This window comes from Buteo buteo, chromosome Z (genome assembly GCF_964188355.1).
Source record: "Buteo buteo chromosome Z, bButBut1.hap1.1, whole genome shotgun sequence".
NCBI lineage: Eukaryota > Metazoa > Chordata > Aves > Accipitriformes > Accipitridae > Buteo > Buteo buteo.
Window position 1 is genome coordinate 66,791,913 of NC_134204.1, and position 25,714 is coordinate 66,817,626.

The 25,714-nt window shown below is 38.4% G+C and overlaps 1 long non-coding RNA gene across 1 annotated transcript; it reads right to left on the bottom strand.

Annotated features, from left to right (window-relative positions):
• Positions 1-1,052: 1,052 nt before the first annotated feature.
• On the bottom strand, positions 1,053-20,937 carry LOC142026754 (uncharacterized). The gene is made up of 3 exons (XR_012648906.1): positions 20,752-20,937; positions 20,369-20,503; positions 1,053-1,613 (listed from the first exon to the last, which is right to left on the bottom strand). It is a non-coding gene; the product is annotated as an uncharacterized LOC142026754 (long non-coding RNA).
• Positions 20,938-25,714: the final 4,777 nt, after the last annotated feature.

Sequence of the window (25,714 nt, forward strand, 5' to 3'; positions counted from 1 at the left end):
AAAAGATGAGCAGGGTCTCCTTTAAAAGGAAGGCAGCCTTTTCAACATTATGCAGGGGATGTATTTTTGTCCTCTACTATTGCCCCGTTCCAAATAAAATGAGACATCATTATTTCTTTGTATGATATACCTTCTGATATCCTCTGCCATAAACTCCTTCCTTATGGAGTCCCTGATCCTAATCTGTTTCCCCCTTTTACAAATCACATTAACTAATCTGACTAGTGCCTTGACCATCGAAGCAGTCTTTCTGAAAGATCAAAACCAGACTAGTTACCTGGTCTCAGGATGACAGGCCCAGAGCTTGTCAAAGAAGTCTCAGCTCCCACGCAAAAGGACAGTTTAATCACTCTACAGCAAATTGCCTCAAGATGCAACAAAGTAGAGGATGAATCTGAGGGACTCATTCTACCAGAATCAGAGGCAAGATATTACAGTATAGCCTACACTGGCCTTAGAAACAAAATGCAGTACAAAAGTGCAATTTGGCTGTCCCACCCGGTATTGGATATTGTATTTTACTCAAATGCAAAAAATGAGAAGCTATTTCAACACCTGCAAAATCCGAGTCCTGACATTTGGCTTACCTGCTCAGTCCATTATGCTTGTCTGGAAAAGGATTCTTCCTTTATGGCGTACTGAAGAGCATTGTGCATCACAGTAGTTTTACTGTTAAAAATAAGTAAGCCACAGTATAATAGTTCCAGATGACACAGTACATAAAGAGATGAGTAAAAAAATGTCAGAGTGTCCTGTCATTCTCTTTCCTAGTAAATGGAGAAAAAAAAAGTGCTGTCTAGCTAGAGAACTGTTTAGGACAAGTCGTTAACACAACAGTAAAAGCTGAGTGTCCAAACTGCAGAACACAAGGAAGAGTCATGGAAGGGGGATTTAAAAAATATTTCTGGAAGTATACACATACAAGCATATGTTTAGAAATGCTTAGGTTTTTTTCAAATCTTTCTTGTGTAGCAAAGCATGCAGATAGTACCACAGAAATACAATCAAAGTAACACTGATTTTTATTTTTTTTATTAAACAATCTGGCAAAGTAACATATTGTGCCATAGGAAGGGCTTTTTAACCAAAGTGCATAGCTTGCATAAACAGAAAATACTTAACATGCTGTATTTGTGAGAAAACCTATTAACATGCCAAAGATCATATTTATGCAACTCTGAGTTGCCTCAAACTAGCAAGACAGAGTTTTGTTGATTTCCTAATGAGAGTTCCACCAGCGTTCAAAGAGAGCCAGGCTTGGCTGCAGGCTAGAGCTCAGACACTTCCAAAACTCCACAGATTTGCAAGGCCTTTGGAGAAACAGCTAAGCTTCCAAAACAACCACAGGAGAATTTCCCTTTCAGTTCTCAAAAAAAAACGCCAAACACAACAGGTAGTCTGTGTTAGGTCAGTTGTCCTCAACTTTGTGCTCTGCTCTTTCTCTGGGACAGTAATGCATCCAGGAATGCGTAAGGTAAAGCAAACCCAGAACTGAGATGCTAGCAGAGCAATGCTGACTGACTGACAGAGAGTCAAATCTCTCCTCATCCAGTGTCACCAAAATTGAGGGGGTTTTCAGTCAGCTGTTTAGAAGAAATTAGATAAGGGGAGGCCTGCAGAGAAAAAAAAAATAATATTAGTCAATGGAAGTAGTTTGGATTTAGGAAGGGATGTGAATGCACGTCAGGAGAACAGAGGGAGGGTGGGGAACAACCCGCTTGGGCTACAAGGCAGAAGTGAGACTTCAAAAAGTTCAAATAAGCATCTGAACTTTGGAAGCCTTACAATTACAGAGTCAGACTTGGAAACCCTTTGATGTTTGCCCTGCAGTACTTTCAGCCGGGTGAAGACAGACCCAGAGGCTCAGCAAATGAGCAGGCTCCCTTCCCCGAATTCTCACAAGATAAGAGCCTGCACCGCGCATCGGCAGAAGAACAAAACCTTCTGGTTTTGGCAGGTGTCATTGCCAGACAACTGATCCACTCTCCAACACATGCCCTGATCAGGCGGGATCCTGATTAACCCACTAGCTTCTCAGTTAAAACCCTAATTTGGACATCACGCACCGGCAGGTTTATGAACGCAGAAGGGTCCTTCCCTGTGCAGGTGTGACATCCCAGCCGGGTGCAGGGACACCCCGGCATTGCCCGGTGCTGGAGAGTCCTGCCGGGGGGCTGGAAGACGAGGTTTTGTCTGAGAGCGCTCCACCACGGCGGAGGGTGTGCCACTCAAAATTGGCAAACAAAAGATGAGGGGAGCAATAATAACTGCAATGAAGGAATGTGAATCATTCATGGCAAATTAATGCAAGCCACCAGGGGCTAGCAGGGAGAGAGTTTTGTTTTGTTCACAGGATGGGTAGCTGCTCAGCTGCACTTTCATGCGATGTCATCCATACCGTTCACAAGATGACAATTTTACATCTTAAGAGGTCCCCTGATGGCATGTATTAATTTATAATAGAGGCAAAAGGAAGGGAGTATTTTTGTGTATCACGCAAGTAAAACACACAAACTACTCCCTCGAGGCACATATATGCATACATTAAAACATTAGCAATGGCACTAGAGTTAATAAGAGCTGTGACATACAACACAACCATTCACACAACGCTTCACGGTAACCCAAAGGCAATGCTTGGTACTCATACTACTCTTACGATGCGGAACCACACAGTTCAAATGCAAACAGGGCAAAAATCAAATTATCGGGTGCCTGGCACATGCTCTTAAAATAAAAAAGTGAACAGTAAGACCACATCCAACTAAGTATCCTTTCAGAAGTAAAAGATTTCACGTAAGAAGGGCTGTGTATCTGTTAGTGTATTTGTCAACACATTCATTACTTTAGTCAACAGGTATGAAATTATGTAAGCATGTAACACTGTAAATATATATGCATTTAGCTGAGGCAAAAGTCTGGCTGAAAACTAGTTCTATTTTTTGCAAGAGTATATTATTACATTCCTCTGTTCCTTCAAATTAAATTAATTTCTGATTATGTTTAACCTAATGCAAATAAGTATCTGTTAGAGTTTGGGTTCCCTCTCCCTCCCTTCTTCCCTTGCCCCACAGAATAGTAATACAAAACAAATGTTTGCAAGGTTGAAGATATTGGATCACTTGGAACTACACTCTGACATGGATAATCTCAGGTAAAAAAAATAAAAATGTCAGAACCCTTTGAGATCTACCAGTTGCTAACTATTCTTGGATAGTACTGTGTTTCAGAAAACACCACAATCCATTACTGCATTATAAGTATAACAAGTAAATAAATGAAATAAACTTTTCAATTAAAAACAAAGACTAAACCATGAATGACAGTAAATGCTAAGCATTAAAGCGTTCTGACTCTTATTTTTCCCAGTTCTGTGGCAGTTGGCAAATCATGGAGTATTCATTGCTGGCTTGATATAATTCAGGTGGTTTGCAGCTAGAAAAAAAAAAAAGGCAGAATGATGCTGGTTTGGAGCAAAAAGAAGACCTTTGCTGTCCCACCACTTTACAGAGCAGAAACGCAGCTTTAGCTTGGGCAAGAGCATTGATCGTTCAAGATGTACTTTTAGACCTTTTCTTTCTGTATTTCTTCTGAATCTTAATTCGCTTTTTTTCCTCCTGAAATTTTGTCACCTATTCTCTTCAGCTTAAAACAGTGCAGCTGATTATTGTGAAGATAGAGACTCAGGCCATAAGACACAGCAGAAGATCCTCTCAGACACATAAACTGAAACTTTGTGAAATGTCACCCTTTCAGTTCCACTGAGATTTAAAAGCACTTCATTTCCATCTAACATACATAAAAATGAATACATTTTTCTGGGAAGACAGTAGTTTTTCTGCTCTTTTTTTTCAGTGATATCACTAACCATGGCAAATAGCAAGTAATATACCTATTAAATTCTAATTTGGCATAGAGCAACCAAAAGAGAATGAAACATTGTCGTGTCCTCCACTGGGGAATACTCTTCTATCTGCTCCCTACCCGTTTGATTTTTGTTAGAGTTTGAAACAGTTGGAAGAGAATAGCTCAGTTTTCTTCTATGAAGTTTTATTCAAGTTTATTACCTCTTCAGTCCATAGAGGCCAGTTCCATGGTCTTATCTGCAACCTTCAGAGAGCTGCAAAAATGAATTCTGCCTATTTATTGCCTTTTGCCTACATGGCACGCTCTTACATTTATTTGAGATTGAGTTCCAGAAGGAGTACACAAAAATTATATCTTTTGAAATTAACTTTAGATGGTGATTTGCTGTGGTATCAGAGTGAAATAAAAAGCTAATTTGTAGATGCATAACAACACAATAACATGATTTATATGGTAACAACATTTTACATATAGAAAGCACAGAAGAGAAAATGTGGTAAGAATTACAACTGGGGTTTGGTTTTTTGGTGGTTTTTTTTTCAAGTTTAATTACAGAGCAGGCTTTAAAAGGAAAATATCTTCCAGTAAACATGCTCAAACTATTTTTGATTGCCCAGCAAAGCTTTATGTCTAATTGCTAAAAAATAGATATGCTATAAAGGTCATAGCATACCATTCCTGAAAGGTTGAAATGCTGATTTGCTGTGGAAATATTTTCTGTGGTTCATACAGTGAAATGCATCCATATTATCAGCATAGAAGTCTAATCTTCACTTCTTAATGCTTATACCTTTACCACCTGCATGGCAGAAACATTTCTATTGCTGTTGAAGAAAGTTACTGGACAATGTTTCTTTACTTAGCAAACTTTAGAATTCACTGTCCTAGATCCAAAAGTATTCCTTGTTACTTATAAATGAGAAGATACCTCAGATAAAAATAATGAATTTTTTTTTTTTGCAGTGATAAGGCACATCCAGAAGAACACTTGAGAAATATCTCTCTTTCTCTCCACAATTTATTTGGACAATTAAAAAGCAGAAAACTGACTGTTCTTTCCTTCACTCTTCTGACATACACCAATGTAAGTCCAAAATAATTGAGGGAGCAGAACTCAAGAATATAAGGCGACCTTATGCATGTGTCACCTCTATCTTACAAGAGGAAAGGCTGTTAAGAAGTGATTCCTAAAAAAGTGGATGGATATAATGGGAGGTATTATTGCAGGGACTGCAGAAGTAAAAGAAGGTGCATTTGTTAGCTATGTGCAGGTGTTCAGTCCTAATCAGGGCAGCCCTAAAATCAATACCAGCTCCAGTGCAGACTAATTGCTCACTGTTTTGAACTTAAAATAAATACAAAATCTTCCAAAGAAAATAACCTTTGCACTGTTGAATTGCCTTTCCCTTCTACCTTCTTTTCACTAAGGCTTTTTCTGAACATCCATTCAGTCATCCAGAATATCACTACTTTCTTGTCTGCTCTGCCTTTCAGACTTCCCATTTTTTGAATACAAAATGTATATATGTGGTACTAAAATGACAAATATTTCTAATGATGACATGCTTGACACACCAAATCACCTTTCTATAAAATAGTGCAAGGGCCCTACAAATGACAGCTCTTCAGGTGCTCATGAATAAATGAACGAAAGCAAACATATGGAGCTGTTGCTGCTGTTCAGATTTAGTAAAAGTGGACTCCAAACCTGTAGGCAGACTGGAGAAGACTTTTGTTCAATTTTAAAATGAGAAAGAGTTGGCAGCATAGGAGCACCCTATTACATGCTGAAACTTGAAATACAAAAAAGTCCTACTTTTACTTCAGTAAAAAAGTGGCTCCACTGTGAAATATATCTGTCTACATAAAAAATACACTTCTGACATTGACGTACATCAGCTCCATCAACAATGCATTTTTAATGGCTATTGCATATAAGACTATTGAAGAGGGAAAACTGACTGAAATCAATATAAAGTTGCAAAATTTTGTTCAGGAAGCCAGATCCCTTAGTGTCTGGCATTGACTAAAGCAACACCTATTCAATTGTAAAACAAACCTCCTTAGAAATTTATACTACTGATGCATGGTTTACATACATGAATTATTTCTTGCCATTTAAAGTCAAACTGGTAAATTTTGGTGACCTAGTTTTGCAACTAGACTGATGATTCCCTAAAAGGATTTTACATTAAACATTTCTCAACTGAAACAATAAATTAATTCATTTTCTGGCAATCTTATTTGGATGCAATGGAGAGTAAAGATGGGTTTATACCATTTTTGCCAGAACTGCTTAGATAATGTCTGGGTGAAGCTCAGTGATGTATTTCTTCCCCTTTTCTGCCTACCTGTAATAAAATCCGATACTGATTTTTATTATAATTTTTGTTATCATTATGAGGACATTGCGAATTCTGCCAGCCAAACGGGTTGAAGTTTTCTGACCAGAGAAAGAAAAAATTTTGCATAAATAAAAATATAAGAAATAGGAAAAAAAGCTGGGCAGTTATACCACTTGCCATCCCAGACATCTTGGGGGAGGGGGGGTGGTGCACGTGTGAATCTGTTTATCTATCTGTCTATCTGTTTATCTGTCTATCTATCTTTGGCTACAGACAGAAAAGTAGGTGTGTAGGTCCTTATGTATGTTTCTTTGATCCATCCAGATCCTAGCATATGTGCCTTAGTTTACATTTTGGTACCAAACAGTCAAGTAAACATGGTGATAATATATTTATTTCATTATTGCTTTGAATCGAAATTTTGAATTCTGGTTCTAGCATCACACATGATTGAATTTCCATTCTCTTTTGGAGAAGCTGTGAAAACAAAGAGATCAGACGTAGTTAAAAAAATAAATCTTGTCATGGTACCATCACTCTGTATGGAACTTGTCCACACCTGGCAGTTTTGTTCTTTTTGCCCTCATTCGTATCACTAGCTTGTTTTTTAGCTAGAGACTCCAGGTCAGATAGCAGTGCCTTAATTTTTATTTTTTTTTAAATCATAAGCAAATAGTTCAAAGCATTTTTAATAATCTATAAAAATAAGACTTGAAATATTTGACAGAGAAAGATAGTTCTTGGTATTAACTTTTTCCCTTGTGTTAAATTATCAAGCTTTCATGGATTAAAAAAAGCATTAAATACTACAGTGTAAATTTCATTCCTAAATCTTAATATTCTTTAAAATCACAGTTTAAAAATTCTACCCATAAGTCTGTATTTAGAGTTTGATTCCCAGAATAAGACTGCCCAATAGTAGTTCAACACTAACAAGCTATTTCTTTCATTTTGAAGCTATGTTCAAGAAATAAAAGTTTCAACGTATCACTATACACTTCCCACTATCATGTAGTTACATATGTATGTACAACTAATATTCCTTCAAAGTAACAGCTAATTTTCATGCTCTAGGTGTAAGGAGGTCAAGTTAGCCACATACAGAGAGGACCTAGAAGTGAAATGTATTAAAGAGATGGGATGGATAGAAGGACATACCATTATTTAACTTGCACTTTCTAGGCTTCAAAGTTGGGCGCTGAATTCATTCTACCCACTTGCTGCTGCCTGACTTCCACATCACCTCTGAATCTGTCCCAAAGCATGAGACCAGGGCACTCACTAAGGAACCCCAGACACACAACGCCTTTGAGGTTTCCACTGATCATTGTACTCCGTTTGGCTCTGAATGTACCTTCTTTGAACACTCAACTCCCCTTTGTCCCCATTTTGTGTGGGTTAAGTTTTCATTTTCAGCTCCTTCTTAAGCTCTTTATTCCCGGCCCTATAATATCTCTCTTCAACCAAAAAGTCTTCTTTGCTCCCTTGTGCTCTTGTGACAGCCGTGGATGCTGTTTTTCTGGCTGACTGCCACAAAATTTGTAACACTTAGGTACAGCCCTTGCAATTTTTGCTCTTGTCATTTTCTTCATCTCTCTAGCAAGTTAATGTATTTAGGACAAAGCTAAGGCAATTTATTCTTGCTCCTCTCCTGTCTGCCAAAAATAAGCTCTTCTGCTTTTCATGTAAAAATGTCCTATGCACCTAACATAATTTTTGAAAATTCTTCTCCAAGCACATTAAACTGATGAGTTACAACACTCTAACTAGAAAAGATATTAAAGAGAATCATCAGCTTCTCTGAGTGCTGCAGTACTGCTTGTACCCTGTCTCCTCTTCAGTAAGACACACCGTTGTGTATAACAAGAACTAAGAATGTCTGGGATTTCATGTTATGTACAAGGTCTGGAGAGTGTGTTTATTCTGCTTATTTCCGTATTTATGTCACTTAACCTTAGTGCAAAATTGTAGCTGACACTTTGTACACGCATAATGTCTCAGAGTTTCTGAAACACCCATTTCTTCCTAGACTCTTTTAACAAAACTCATGTTTGTTTGGTTGGGTTTTATTTTGGAAGAAAGAGGTAGAGGGGCAATTAAGTTACATCATACTTTTCTTCTGCTCTGGGTTCTTGTATGCACAATGCTGTAGATTAATGGTGAAATAGGAGTGAACTCCTTCTTACATTTTAAATATTATCTCTTTCTTCTAATCTTGGTCTTGTTCATGTTCTCTTATCCTTCCTTCCTTTCTTCTCAGAAACACAGTGTTTTCCTGTGCTTTCAGGTTCTCTAAAAAAAACTTTCAAAAATCCCCTCTTTTCAAGTCTGAAGCAAACCTATTTGAAATAATGCCAAAACCAGCAAATTGGCTAGAAGACTTTTCCTCAGTCTATGATATTTGGACAGGGGCAGACATTAGGCGATGCTCTGTGAAATATCTCTCCTCATCTCCCATGACCACTTCCAAACTCAAAAAGAAGCCAGTCCTTCCTACACACACAAAACAAATACAGTGGGAGCAGAGTAAAAGTAAAAACCACACACTGTTTAGTCTTATTTTTATTTGGTTATCAAAGGAAACTATTATGCAAAAACTGGGCTGGATAGACCTGGACTAGGATTTTTAGGGTGAGGAAAGGGAGGAGAGAATATGTTTTTCAAAAAGGTAGTGAGTCTTTGGATGGAAAATAAATAAATGAAATGGCAAATAGACTTGGCTACTGACACCCTAAAGTCAGAGGAGGAAAGCAAAAGAGTGAAGATCTGTAAAAACACATCCTTTCCCTAAAATCTAATTTGTCTGATGAACCCTTTAATCATGTAAGAGTTATGTTCAGCCACTTAAAACATAAGTAAAACACTCTGAGAAGTCCTCTGGATCATTTTCCTGTGTGACCTAGGCTCAAATCACTTCACAGGCAGTAAATAGCAGCAACACAAATAATTGAAAAGTATCAAAGAAGGGAAAAAGAGGACATACAGAGACTCATACTTTTGGTACCAAAAGATGTATTCATAAATCACTGCTGCTTTGCAAATGTGGTTCAGACCCAGATCAAATCAGATTGCCAGCACTTGGTCCACATTAGCTTTACCTTGTACTTGCCCAACCTTTTCAGTTTCTATTCATTACAAACTGCTCTTTAAGGAAAACAAACCAGCTGGCTTGTTCTTTCCTTTGATTTTGACTGTCACAAGCATAATTTGCACATTTACCAGGCCATCTAACCTGTACGTGTGCTTGTTACACCCTTGTAATCTAATCACCTATTTCCTTTTTCTCTAACGGCTTACAGACTAAAGCCCCAATATCTCTTTATCTTTCTTGACATCTCTTTCCTGCCTGAGATTTGACTTTTCTCCTGTTTTCTGAAAAGCACAAGTAGGAGAGGGTTCTTCTCTCCCCATCCCCTTTTAGTGATTTCTGTTGCTCACCTCCTGACATGCGACTCATTAGCCTGCAGTGTATAACCAATTTCTGCATTGGATAGGTATCACAGAAGGAAATGGTTAGCTACTCCCAAAGAGCAGATACTCCTCATTCTCTGCCTTTGGTAAAATTGTAACCTCATTCACTGTCACACAATCATTCAAGGGATTCTCGTAAGCCTTAGACTCACTCTCAGTGACACTAACAATGATAGTTAAGCTGATATTAACATAATTAATAATGGTTTGTGTTTTCTGTCTGTTGTGATATTTTTGAAACACTGCAGAAACCATTCTCTTGTTTAAAGTTAGGCACATGCTGTGGATGAAAACATAAATGCTTGACCATATTGCATCCTCACTGGCAAACTTGAACCCCATATTTCAAGGCTGAATTGCAGCAGAACATGCACTATACATCAAACAGCCTATGTTCCACAAAGCTTCACCTAGAAGCTTCTGCAGATGAGGCACATATCAAAAACCACCTGCTTGAGGTGATCTGGTTCTGTACACTCACCACTTGGGATGATAGAAAAAAACTTGTAAAGGGCTTCAGTTTGGAATTTCTAAGTTGCCATATCTCATGAGCTGCTGTATTTAGCCTGGTAAATACTTTTAGCCAATATTTCTGAAGACATCTATGGCAAGCACAAAACCGCAATGTAGGCAACATTCAGGCAGTAAATACTGGTACACTCTGAATGAGAAAGACAAACTTGAAACAAAATGTGCAAGAGAGAAGAGAATCTAAGTATGCCTGGTAATAAGGTTAAATTTGGTAACATGAATACATGATGGTCCTAAGCCCAGGGAGATAGCAGGAACAACAATACTACAAAAAATAGAGAAAGGAATCATAAGGTCATATAAGTCACATATTTGTTGTATTATTTTCATGTAATGGCCCCAATACTTCTCCACAAAACTAATCAAGTTATTACAATGAACTTTCTGGATTTGTTAGGAAAAGAAGGTGTAGGAGACTTATTTTCAGTTGTGGAAATATAATTTTCCATTTTTATTATTGCAAATACCAATAAACAATCTATTTAACAAAATTTCCACTGAAAATATGGTAGATAAACTAGCATCAAAGTTCTATGATCACCATTCCACCAGTACTATTATCTGTTCAAACAGAACTGCACGTGTGAAATGGTCTGCATTATAGGCTACACTGTGGCTGCAGATTCACCTGTGCATTTGAAAGCTACCAATGGAAATTTCAACACCAAAAGCAAACATATCAGAAGATTTGCCCCAGATGAAAAGTGTCAATAACTGTAGAGCTAGACTGGAGGGGCAGATAATATATTGTGCTGGTTTGGGCTAGGATAGAGTTAATTTTCTTCATAGTAGTTAGTATGGGGCTACGTTTTGGGTTTGTGCTGAGAACAGTGTTGGTAACCCAGGGCTGTTGTCGTTACTGCTGAGCAGTGCTCACACAGAGTCCAGGCCTTTTCTGCTTCTCCCCCCACCCCACTAGCGAGCAGGCTGGGGGGGCACAAGAGGTTGGGAGGGGACACGGCCGGGACAGCTGACCCCAACTGACCATAGGGATATTCCACACCATATAGCGTCATGCTGGGGGAAGAAGAAGTAAGGGGGGGACATTCAGAGTGATGGCATTTGTCTTCCTAAGTAACCGTTCCATGTGGTGAAGCCCTGCTTTCCTGGAGATGGCTAACATCTGCCTGCTGATGGCAGGCACCTTGTTTTGCTTTGCTTGCATGCATGGCTTTTGCTTTACTTATTAAAGTGTCTTTATCTCAACCCACTAGCTTTCTAACTTTTACTCTTTCGATTCTCTCCCCCATCCCACCCAGGGAGAGTGAGAAAGTGGCTGTGTGGGGATTAGTTGCCAGCTGGGGTTAAACCACAACATATATGAAGCAAACCAAGGAGAAAATAGACATCATGCTGTCTTCTCCAAAGGGGAGACTGCTGATTCACAAGTGGTGAATTGCAGCTGTGCATCATCATCTGTTCCTGGTGATGAAAGTAGACCTTCAGCAAAGAAAGCATCTCAGTCTCTGGAGCTTGTGCTAATACAGTTCTAGTCATACGGGTGCAGGGTGGGGCGGGAGGGCAAGCAATCTTCAGGGAGGGGTGGATAACTAAACAAAGAAAGGATTTAATCTACGGTCAAATTCAGAGGTAGACTTGTTAAGCCCTATTTGTTAAAAATTAATAAATATTTTTAACTGAGAGTTTATTTTATTTATTCCAGGAGACTGGGAAAGTAAGCCAAAAGAAGGGCATAAGATCCTACAAATCTAATATTAAACCATTATTTTTAAACATAAGTTTCTTCAACCTGTACTTCTTTGTGCTTCTCTTCAGCCATATTATTCACAGCTAAATTTCATCCTTTTGTTAATGAGGTGCTACTTAGATGGATTGAATTTAACTGTATAGGACAATGATATAACCAGAAGCTTGTTTTATGTCAGCAAAAGGTTAAATGCAATCGGTGTCAATAACTGCTCATCACTTTTGTGCAGAATTGTAATGTGCAACTGAATGTTAATATAAATGAAGTGTTGAAGTGCAATATAGTCGGTCCTAAATCTTCATGAGGTACTCACACAGGACTATAGTTTACACATATTAGCAGATGCAAGAATATGGATAGTTTGAGGCACTTTCATCCACTTCATAGAGGAAATGCTGGAAAAACATTCAAAAAGCATGAGAAGTTGATGACCTCTTTTCAAAACACTCTAAATAAACTAGATTAATAAACTGGAAGGGACTGTAGGAAGCTACCCTGAGTTAGATTTTTCAGCTCTATTGCTTTCTTTTGCTGTACTGGTATACTCTGTAAGCTGGAAAGGCTTACACAGTTTTGGCATTGGAAATTTTTTACTTTGCCTCCCACAGATTGATGATAGGCATATTCACTGAAAGGTTCTTCTTTAACAGAAGTTCAGTATACCACTCCTGGTATATTCCAGTTACTAAGATGCTTCAGATTCATGGAATATGAATGTTTTCATGTAAGCATATGTTTATAAACCAAAATTCTAGTTCTTTGTCGTGGTTTAACCCTAGCCAGCAACTAAGCACCACGCAGCCACACACTCACTCCCCCCCATCCAGTGGGATGGGGGAGAAAATCGGGAAAAAGAAGTAAAACTCGTGGGTTGAGATAAGAACGGTTTAATAGAACAGAAAAGAAGAAACTAATAATGACAATGATAACACTAATAAAATGACAACAGCAATAATAAAAGTATTGGAATGTACAAATGATGCGCAGGGCAATTGCTCACCACCCGCTGACCGACACCTCGCCAGTCCCCGAGCGGCGATTCCCCACTGTATTGGTTTTATGTGGCAAGGTTTTGGTAGCGGGGGGGGTTGCAGGGGTGGCTTCTGTAAGAAGCTGCTGGAAGCTTCCCCTGTGTTCGAGAGAGAGCGAGCCCATACCAGCCGGCTCTAAGACGGACCCACCGCCGGCCAAGGCTGAGCCAATCAGTGATAGTGGTAACGCCTCTGTGATAACATTTTTAAGAAGGAAAAAAAGTTGGGAGAGTGAGAAACAGCCGCTGGAGAGAGGAGTGAGAACATGTAAGAGAAACAAGCCTGCGGACACCAAGGTCAGTGAAGAAGGAGGGGGAGGAGATGCTCCAGGCGCCGGAGCAGAGATTCCCCTGCAGCCCGTGGTGAAGACCCTGGTGAGGCAGGCTGTCCCCCTGCAGTCCAGGGAGGTCCACGGTGGAGCAGATATCCACCTGCAGCCCATGGAGGACCCCACGCCGGAGCAGGTGGGTTCCCAAAGGAGGCTGTGACCCCCTGGGAACCCCGCGCTGGAGCAGGTTCCTGGCAGGACCTGCGGATCTGCGGAGAGGGGAGCCCGTGGAGCAGGTTTTCTGGCAGGACTTGTGACCCCGTGGGGGACCCGCGCTGGAGCAGTCTGCTCCTGAAGGACTGCACACCGTGGAAAGGACCCATGCTGGAGCAGTTCGTGAAGAGCTGCAGGCCGTGGGAATGGCCCACGTTGGAGAAGTTCGTGGAGGACTGACCCCGTGGGTGGGACCCCATGCTGGAGCGGGGGAAGAGTGTGATCAGCCCTCACCCTGAGGAGGTGAAGCGGCAGAAAATAACGTGTGATGACCGTAAACCCCATCCCTGTCCCCCTTGTGCTGCTGGGGGGGCTTGGTGGAGAAATCCAGGAGTGAAGTTGTGCCCGGGAAGAAGGGAGGGGTGGTGGGAAGGTGTTCTGAGATTTCGTTTTATTTCTCATTACCTTACTCTGGCTGATTTGTAATAAATTGATCTAATTTTCCCTAAGCTGAGTCTGTTTTGCCCGTGACAGTAATTAGTGAGTGATCTCTCCTGTCCTTATCTCGACCCGCAAGCTTTATGTTATATATTTCTCTCCCCTGTCCAGCTGAGGATGGGGGAGTGATAGAACGGCTTTGGTGGGCACCTGGCGTCCAGCCAGGGTCAACCCATCACACCCGCCCCCACTTCCCAGTTCCTATACTAGATGGGACGTCCCATGGTATGGAATACACTGTTGGCCAGTTTGGGTCAGGTGTCCTGGCTGTGTCCTGTGCCAACTTCTTGTGCCCCTCCAGCCTTCTTGCTGGCTGGGCATGAGAAGCTGAAAAATCCTTGACTATAGACTAAACACTACTGAGCAACAACTGAAAACATCAGAGTTATCAACATTCTTCACATACTGAACTCAAAACATAGCACTGTACCAGCTACTAGGAAGACAGTTAACTCTAGCCCAGCTGAAACCAGGACATTCCTTTAATTGATGGGAGGTAAAACAGAATGCTAAAATTTCCTGCAATTACTGAATAACCCAGGTAAAATCCCAGAGAGCTGATAATTTACAAGTCAATGCTTATAAAACATATCCATGCAAATTTCAGTAGATTATCACAGAATGACTACAATATTGCTAATTACTACTTGTTGCTGTTAGCATTGTTTTGCTATGTGTTCATGAATGTGCACCTTCTAACCACCCATCTCAGCACAATTATTGCTAGCGTTGCAGGTTATTGAAGCAGAGTTAGCGATAAATGTAGAGGTCTACTAAGTCTATGTTTTCTGTGGAACACATGAATGAACTTACAGAAAATATGGCCAGAAAATATTTTGTGAACATTTAACAGAAAGTGATTTTCACTTTGACAATACACTTCGCACCTTACTAGCAAGTATATGGCTTTTGTTTCCTGTAAAGTCTAAGCAGTTTTGCTGGAAGGTGTTTGATAAATATATGTTTTCCCTTAAACAATTTTTTTGAAGCTAAACACTAGTGTTTTGTAAATTTTCCTCTTTACCTCACCACAATGAGCTCATCCCTACATGCTTCATGATTAGGACTCTATGTATGACAAATATGCACAGAAAAAGAAAGCTAATACGGTTACTCTACGCGCAGTCTGCATACAGGTCACAAGTTTGGCTACTTGTAAAAAAGCAGTTTTTGACAAGTGCTCACAATGGTAAGAGCTTTTGCAGAGGACACAAAACCTCAAACATGTCAGAATACACAGGATAACTGATGTATCTGTGGGATCAAAGTTCTCCTAGAAATGAAGAGATATAAAAAAAAGATAAAGCATTAAAATAAAGTTTTGAAAGGGTCTAACAACATTAAAAATCTCACTGAAGCAGCAAAGGATTCTGCCTGGTGGTGTATCACTGAATAGTACATCACTGCATCAACACTTACCAGAAATACAGTCTAATAAAAAATATCACCATATAAAAAGTGAGAACCCATTTACCTCCATTTTAGCAGCTATAGTTCACACACACTGTGTATAACCTGCAATTAATGCATATCAGACATTGTTGAAACTATGACAAAAATTATTTTTATTTTTCAAATTCTAGTCATTAGCCTTTTTCATCTCATTCATCTCAGACAGAATTGTGTAACAACATTATACAGTACTGTTTTCCCCTGGCAGCTGCAAAGCCCCTACAGTCAGCAAGATGTCCTTCAGGTAATACACTATAAAACTAATGCTGACCTTTGAAATTATGCATGTACTCCAGTTCTAAAGGACTGTTATTTCTGGGTATTCTGCCTATTGAAAAAATATCTCATGCCATTTCTAGCACATTACTCCTAGAAATGTTGGTTGCTTAGTCATTGCTCCTATCTAGATGCCTCTACCTATGATTCATAAAGAAACAAACATTTCAGCTTTCATAAACACTAATTACAAGCCTGTATGTGTAAAGATGTAGAACAGAAACAAAAAAAACCCAGACACTTTTAAAAAAAACAGTCCAAGCACTGAATGTTGAACACTGCTGGTTTGATGAATCTTAAAATCACCCACTGTGTTCTGGTTTTGTATACGCAGATGAGGGCATTTTAATGTAACCAAAGACATAAAAAATCAACACATTATGCAAATGCAGTTACAAATGTAAAATGATAAATTAGCAAGCAACTATTCAATTATTACTGTGACTAATTCCTGTAGATGGTGCCACAGTAAATGAACCTGAACTTGTTCTGGTTGACTGCAGTGTTCAGTTGAAACATTTCCATTTGGTTTGTTTGCTGCTTATGTAGATCACTGAAGTAGATAGCATCTGTTTAATGAGCTCCCACTTCATTACAGAACTGCACTACTTACTGAGTCATTCTCCTTAAGCATGCAGGCTGCGTAATCTGGTGTTGTTTTAAAGCAAATACTAATTTATGATTACCTGTTACATTAGGCCACTGAAAATTGTACTTACACTGGCTTGCATGAGCAGAATGCTAATGGCCTGATTATGGATTGTAGTGATGTCTCATGCTTACAGTCTATGAACATAAATTCCCATCTCAAGCATATTGGCTGAACAATGCATGCAGTGTAGAAAGGAAAAGGGATAAAATACATTCACTTGTAAGACACAAATTACGGTCTCCATAGCCATCAAATATAGAAATGTAAGGGATAATCAGAAACATTTCAGTGATACTATGCTGCCAATATAGACAGTTGAATGACAATAGAATTATTCATTGAAGTGTCATGATTATTATGTAATTGATATCACAGTGATAGCTAATCGGATCTTTTTCTGAATAGAATGATGACAAAGTCTCAGAAATGTTACAATTACAAGAGGTATCACTGGTAATCTCCAGATCATGAGAAGCCTTCAGAGCACAGCTGTAAGTGGGATCAAATCAGTCATAAATAAACTTTATATTATAGCTCAGAACTGGTCAAACTACACCTTGAGATAAGGTTCATAGAACTGGAATACACTATGAGCCATTGAGCTCAGTCCCCAAAATTAGAGGTCATTATGCAATAGACATTTACTTCAGGTGAGTCCACTAGACATCTTTTTCAATACTACCTTACACTTAAGCCACAAGACGTTTCTCCATACATTAAAAACACTCAGTACATCCCTGTGTGCCATACCACGCAGCAAGGGAGTAAATAAATACACAGTCCTTTACTCTGCTTACATAGTCCCTGCCAATCTGACTCAAGAGAAAATTCTTTCTTGAATCACAAAACTTTTTTCAGAATCTTTGTCTGTATTTGTCTGCTCAGAATAGCTAGTTCTAGAGTGTACAAGAGGGATTGTTAAAACTAAAGATCAGGAACAAGTCCAGGAAGTATCTTCAGATCATCCATTGAGTAATACTGACCACAATCTGCTTAAATTAATCTTCCCTTTAAGATAAAATACTGAAATGAAGAACTACTGACCTAAACTTTGGCCAAGAAACCTAACTAAGAACATCCTAGAGCAAAAAATGAGGAGATGGAAACTGTGAAATGGGATTAAGCTACTTAACCATACCAGCATGAAGTCACAGCAGAGATAAATCCTCTTAGACAAAATAGCAACAAAAAAAAACACAAAAGCAAGATAGTGGCAATACTGTAAAAATATTCAGCTGAAAGGGTTACACAAGACTAACATAAAAGCTTAAGAAGACACAAACAGTACAAACTAGTCACACAGAAAATAGTACAGCATAAAACAGAAGACGGCAATCAGGAAGGCTAGACAAAACTTTAACAAAAAAAATCCATTGAGAGAAATTTGTAAGAAATTATTTATTAGAAGAAAAAAGTCCAGATGACAATGATGGATTTTGCAGACTTCTTAAGAGGAAAGGCAGCTGTAAACAATGAAGGTGACATTTCAGAGATGCTGAAAGATTCCTCAGTAACAATATTCACCACAAAGGATGTTAAGAAGATACTTACTTCCAGCAGTTTTTCCAGTCAATAAAGATGAGACAGTATCAAAGACTGAAGAGTCTACAATATATGTGATCCAAGTTCAGTCCTTAACTACTTAACCGATATGTTATCCAGTCTATACTACCTCATATAGAAATGTATAATTTTCTACTTAAATGTGTGTAATTGTCTACTTACAGGACCACTTCCTTCAGAGCAAAGCACAGCATGAAAAAGACAAGCAAGACTGTAGCCCTTTAAGCTACAAAAACGGGCAAATATTTCCTTATCACCTACTTTGAGACAGGTTATATTGAAAGATTTTAACCTTTTGTCCAAGTCCTCAAGCCATGAGAAGATACAAAGCTTTCCACAAAATTATCCAGCTCTATCTTAATTTCTTTTTTTTCTTCCCCAGAATCCAGCTGGTTTTTTTATTTGGACCAACAACTTTATTTTCCCATAGCTTTGAAGCCACTTCTAGATTTCTAATTCTCTTACTTCCATTCTCAGTGCCTGAAGAGGTTTTGACATAAACCAACTGGAACTGGTTGTTGTCTATAAAGAAGCTCATATTTGACATATTGTCAAATAGCAAACACTCAGAACCCAGGTTTTGAATGATTTCTGAACTCTGAATAAATGAACTCTGAAAGTAATGATTAGAAGCAGGAACCAGTTAAAAGCCTCCTCAGAGCTGAAATTCACAGAAAATTGGAGTATTGCTGTTACAAGAATAAGGCTTATTAGAGCTCAACCGTATACTTGTAAGCAGTGGATGTCAGGAAGGGAAGATGATGGACTAGAGGCAGCTTTATTTCTAACTGCCAATTCTGGAATATATTAAATAGTCTTCTGTAATTACATAGATGAAGATAATTATGAAACTATTTAATACAAATTTAAGTACTGAGCTCCATACAGAAACAAGGATGGTTAGGAATACCTTTTAGTAGGAAACAAAAATTATTTTTGAACCATAGTAAAGTACAATCTTTTCTAACTCATATAAAGTTGAAAAGCCAAATTTGTCCTATGAAATCAAACCATGACTGAGATTTGGAACTCGTCAAACCTGTCAGAAGAACCAGAGTCAGCCCTTTGTATAAGCAGTGAGAAGTATCATGGAAAGTCACCAGGTCCATACAGAAGCTTCACCAAGGGTGGACTCTGCTCCAGACATGGCTCAGAAAACAAGAATCTATATTACAAGAAAAGACATTTGAAGAAGAAAGGCATGTGGAAATTAGGATCAAAGTAAAAAAGCACATGGACGTGATAAAACTGGTTTATCATAGGGAGGTAATAAACACAGGCCAAGGTAAGCCTGAAGACTGGAAAAGAGATTCAAGAAGTGCAGTAGGCTACATCACTTAGCAAAAATTTGCAAGGTGCAGAGATACACATAATTTGAAAAAAAGAATGACAATAACCCAGTTAGATCTGATAAAATTCTCATACGAATAAAAGAGAGCATTCAGATCTGTATGATCTACATGAAAAAAAGCAGGACATTTATTTATTTCAAAAGGGGCAATAATAGAACAGGTATGGTGTTGCCAAAAGCAGCAATCTTAACACAAAAAGGAAAGTTGCAAATGTTAGTAGGTAACAGGATAAAATTCCCCCCTTGGAGGATACACGAACTAAAAACATCTGTGTAAATAACAAATTAGCAAAGAAATAATTTCTGAAAGTTCCAGAGGAAAAAGTACTCAGTAGCAGATCAGAAGTGTTTCAGCCCCTTGATCTCATGGAAAATGCTTACTTGTAAGGAGGGTAAGAGGAAAACATACCTGTAGCTGTTGCAGAGTATACTAACAGAAATAGTTACAGAATGTCCACAGTCTAACTGTTCCACAATTTTTCCTTAAGAAAGTTCCTGCCCAAGGTACTGAATGACAGAACATCCATAAAGGCATATTTGGTCTCAGTCTGAGAGACTGTCTTCATTAAGCATTGATTGTGGCAAGAGGAGAGAGGAGGCACAACTTATGTATGCAATTCCTTCTGATGCATTTATGTTTAAACTGGGACAGTTCCTACTAGGACAGAAAATCTGGGGGACATAGCTGATACTAAGCATACTTCTTCTGTCTTTGAAGGATCAGCTAAATTCCCATTGGTAAAGAACATTCTTGTTCTTTCAGCCAAATCATGGCTCCACATCATGGCCTGCACATGCCACTTGGACCACATTCAACAGCTGAGTTGTCTTACCCATGCATGACAAAAGAAGGAAAAGAGTATTTCCATGCTATTGAAAGTACAGGATTTGCATTTTTATGAAAAGGAAAAAAAAAAAAAAAAAAGAGCATGATATAAACTAGTAAGTAAACCCATACCACCATTCACCTGACATCAGGGGACCCAAATTCTGTCTAAGTTTAAATCCACAGCTCTTAACCACCAGAATACCCTAACTAGCAAGCTGACTGTTCCTCAGAGAAAGGAAATGGTCCTATAGTCACTATGTGCTGAGCAGCAAAGAATAGGATAGTTTTGTAGACTAGTTGTTACTGCACTCACCAGAGGAGGCAAATCTCAGGTTCTTTTTTTCCAGCAGTGACTGTTTCCATATTTGGATGAGTAACAGACTATTGTGTAAAGGTGAGGATCACATTAGATGACATCACACCCTTTCCTTCTGCTCTTCTCCCTTCTCTGAACAGATCCAGAAGTAAAGAGGAAAAATACATCTTTAGGGAGCCTGATTCTGTCCAGAAATAACAGGTGAAGTGAAAGCAACAATTTTATTAAAGACTCACAGAAAATGCAGATTAAAGAACATCTGCATGATCTGATGAATCCTCAGCAGACATGATTACATTCATGTGGTTCTGACCATGCCAAGGTGATCTTTACAATCAAACTGCTCAGTTAGGGCAGGCACCTGAAGAATGAACACTCACCGTCAAGAAAGTTCCTCAACCACAGTTTTGATGGGAGCAGAAGATATGGTCCAATGCCTCTTATGGACAACTGGTAGGCTAAGGGAAACTTCAGGTCTCCCGAATCCTTATCCAGTAGTCTACTCAGTAGGTGGTAATACTCTTGTCGTCCTAAAATGTTGAACACATCCCATGTGCATTCCAGCATCCAATCTAGTAGCAAACACAAAGAAATGAAAGAAGTTCTGTACATATGGGAGATCTGAAAAACAAAGGTATTCAACTTTCAAGCATGTCTCTTGAATGCCACTGTGACAATTTCATCTGGGTATCTCATCAGACAGTTAAAATGAGGACAAGGAAATTATTTTGAATCATGGCTGTCCTTTACATGATATGCACTAAATGCACATCCACAGAACATGAGATATTGGTGTTAGACTTTCCATCTTCTCTTCCCTATTTTCATATTTTTATAGGGAAGCATCAAAATAGTGCTAAAAATGTCCTTTGATGTGGACACATGGTGGTGTTGACAAATTCACAAACAAAATGAGAGCAAAATTTTTGTTTGTGCTGTATGGAACTGCTCTAGGAAAAGGAGAACATTAACCGTATCCACTATTCAGGGAAGAACTGACTGGAATGGGACTACATCTTTCTAGCTGAGGGGAAACTAACTTGTAGATAGGCAGCACAGCCTCATTCTATGGCTTACTCTTTACTCTTCTATAGCCACAGCAGTCTTCGTAAACCATGCATAAAGTCCTTGTTTTGGTGATCATTACCACATAACTTCTTGTAGACACTGAAAAGCAAAATTAATGTAAGCCTTTCAGTATAAAAGATCAGGTTTTTTCATCTCTTGTCACTGCGCCCTACCACAAAACATTAAACCCAGTTTAGGAATTTTTTTCCTGCTAGACAGTTTTTAAATATCCACAAAAGATTATGAATTTATCAGGTATATTTTCTTCAGCCATAACTGCAACCTCCTTTAATACTGAAAAAACCTGTCGAACTTTGAAAGGGAGGAAAAACATCTCTCCTCCTGGCAAAACACTGTTATTTGGTAATTAAGATTCTGTTAATGCAAGGCTGCAGTTGCCCTCAATTCCCTCAGCAGAAATCTTTGCAGATGTCTCATGCTCAGTGACACTGTTTTGTACATTACCTGTGTTCCTTATACACCAAATAATCAGATGTCCCTTACCTTATTAAGGAAACCAAGCAAATTAATGTAACGTGATGATATTTCTAATAATTTACACAATAAATTGTGATAAACTGTTTGTTGAAAAAATAAAGTAAAAAACATCTAAAAAAGCAGACAATTTCTTCAAGGAAGGTACAGCCTCAGTGTAGACTTACAAATACACTTAGTGAATATTCCCACACTGATGGTGGACAAAGAAATGAGGCATAGACCCTTTTGACTTGCAGACCTGGAATACTGCTAATTTTGTTTAAAATAACCCCCAAAACCCAAAACATGCTGTGTCTTAATATTTTTTACTTTACTATCCCTTTCTGAATGATCCAACAGAATCAGAATTTAGCCTGCAACAAGGTGTAATTCAGAATAGAAAATCAATAAGCACCAGCCAATCTGGTGTTACAAATTTTTTTTTAAGAAAATAGTCCAATACAGGTTCAACCCTGATGAATCTTTCTGGTGAAACAGAGATGTCCTAACAGCCACAATACCTTTGGCCATTCCTTGACAAAGGCCAAGTATACCAAGTCTAACAAACTTCCTTAGCAGGAGGTTCAAGGGCAGATTCTTTAATTTGCTGTGCATGTAGAACAATTCTCTCTGTATTTTATTTTCATGAAACAGGATACTGAATCTGTAGGAAAAAAATCATTAGTACAAAAGTGGGGTTTTTTTCTTTTTTTTCCTTTTTTTCTTTTTTTTTTTTTAAATTAACTTTGCTTATTTACTGTTATCCTTTAACTACTACTTATGTTGCCAAATTTGGAAATGTAAGGAGAAAGAGAAAGAAGGGAAAGGGTGCCTGCTATGCCTTTTGCTTTCAGGAAAGGTCACTAAGTAAGCACTCAGATGGTAACTGGCCTAGGCAGAGAATTCAGCAAATAAAGAAAGTGACAAGCAAAACTAATTTGAGATGAAAGCTGCTGAATATCTTCCTGTGGAAAATCAACAACCAAATACTTCTTTTTACAAGGACTTTCCAAGACAAGTCAACAGTCATGTCACTGAGTATATTTAGAAGTATGGTTCTCATGATTATGTTGCATGAGATATCTGAAGTGATTGTCTAAATATGTGAAATGCTAAATAAAATCACTGAACCACAGAGTTTGACAATACCAATAGGAATCAACATTTTTCAGGACAATTTCAAAACAATTTAAAACATGTCAGTACTGTTATAATAAGATATTGAGGCAAAGCAGAAGCAAAAAAATAAGCGGAGTGGATTTAGAGATCAAAGAGTTCAACTACGCTGAACACAAGGTTCATCTTATGACTTATTTTACTTTAAAAGGGAAAGAGAAGTGTCCATTCTATGGCCAAATATAACTCTGATTTTTATTTCAAACCAGTATTCAAAACTACTTAAAATTTTAGCATATATAAAATGAAAAATCAAGAAATAAATAATTGATACTATACATTGTGTTGCTTTGAAAACACAAATTTTTAATGTGAAATAATTTATCTGTATAATGTCAAATAATGTATGGAGTGTGAGGGATGAAATTAAAATATTTCTCTTAAGTATCTAACATAAAATTAGATGTTTCAGCTAGCAAAAAGCAGAGTGGTTTTAGGTAGTCATCCCTTTTGATGTTTTTGAGATTAAAAAAAAAAATCAATACATTCATTAGACATTGAAATGTTAGCAAAAGTAATACTTCAACATTTTTCAATAATCTGAGGTCAAAGTACAGTGATGTCATGCATGACCACCTCCACAGAAACATTTCTAATTATACAATGGGCCAGATTCCATGTAAGTGAAATAATAAATAAATAAATAAATAAAATTTAGGCCTGCTTGGGATTTTATTTGCTCTTTCATCTACATTTGCAAAAGTAAAGCCCTCATTGGGACACACAAGACAAAGGACTATATGTGCATTAGCTTTCTATATTTACAAAAGAACACTGTGTTTTTGTGATTTCATTTTAAGAATTGTCAAGAGTGGTCAAGTAGATGACAAGTATACTGAAAAAAATTGGTTAACACTCCTGCTCAGCAAGACATGAATTGCAGTACGAATCTTCACTTGAATATGACTACTAGCAAGATTTCCTTTTTGGTATTATTAATTGGAAGCCCATATTCTCACACAATAAGACCCACTGAAATCTTCCAAAAGGATACTAATTATCACAGGTATACTCCAAAAAAAATTAACATGTGTTCCTGAAGTTTTCAATAGCTCCTGTCTGGAAAACATTTGGTAATACAATAAGCCAACTTATTGCTAATCAGTTCCAACTCATACTGACATTGAATTTAATCCCAGGTCGTAGTTTTCCACATATAAAGAAGAATGCTAGACTTCAAGAGTGATCTGCCGCTCAGTAAAGAAACAGAACAAAACAATTATTAGCAAACTGAAGTTTCTCTGGCTTTCAACTACAGTTCTCTCATAACAGGATGAAAATGGCAGATTCTTTCAGCTCAGACAAGATGAAACTTAAAGCTACAGTACACAAAACGAAATTGTGATGTTACATAGCTCCATAGTGCACATTACCCACGAGTGCAGTCTTTTGATTCTGCAGGGGCCTGTTGCACCCAGCAGATTTTTGGCCCCAAACGCCCTAAAATACGGTCATCTACAAGCTTCCACATATGAGACAAAACACAGCACACAGCTTCTAGGACTCGTAAAGCTATTAGACATTTCTGCCCCTCCTCACCCTGGCTCTCTGATGCAGCTTTGCACAATAACGATGGCACTTTGATTAGCAAGCCTCCAAAGGCAAAACGGGAGCACGGTAGTCAGCAAGCAGCATTTGCTATTTTCATTTCAGCTATGCAGACATGCTGAAATAATGATCCTGGCAACATGTTAGCAAAACATTAGAAAGACTTTAGTAAGCAAATAATTTAATTACATCCTGCTCTCAGGCAGTTTATATTGCACGACCCCTGACCTTTTATATTGCTGTACCTAAACTCAGCGTGGGATTCACACTTCCCATTCCTGTCACAGAATCTCTCCATCTTGTACCATTTAATATAGTGTGCTCCAGGTGTTCTGTGGTGAATGAATAGTTATATTACTACCTGTCAGACACAATCACACTCTATTCATCATCCACGGCTGGCTGCGTGAAGCCCTGCTTCCAGCAGGCTCCCTCTCTATTTCCTTGTTCAAACGTCTGCAGTGCTTTCGGCCCATCTGTCAAGCCTGTCATTTAGAGGGAAAACAGTATCAGCGCTTTAAATATATGGAGTTCTCTATTGAAACAGTGCTGTGATTGAACTGTCAGCATTCCCAGTATCACAGACAGTAATTCATGACTGGTCAGAGCTCCATTTAGGTTGCTATTACTACGCTGACCTTGCCGGGTCACACTAAGAGTTTTTTCCCTTTGCAGTTAGGTCTATAAATAGTGCAATTAACCTTTCAAGAATTACAAAATGTTCTCGGTTCCCCTCCTCCACAAATTCACTTGCTGTTTGCAGCATTTATAATAAACAAAGGAAAAAAAATTTCAACAGAAAAGGGCATTTCTCTTTCCTGAAGTGTACAGCAAGTGTCAGTGGAAAACAAAAAAATACTGCAACACCCCTAGTCCCTCAACACTTTCTCAGGCAAAGCTTACATGGCTATCACCAGGAGCCTTGCCTCAAGTTCCACTTTTCTGGATTCTGAGGCTAACATCTCAAAGTACGCTGAAATACATCACATTCGAACTAAGACCCTCTGCTGATGCTATAGTATAACCTCATGTTTTATGGATTTTTTTTTGTTACAAACTTGACTATGAAACAAA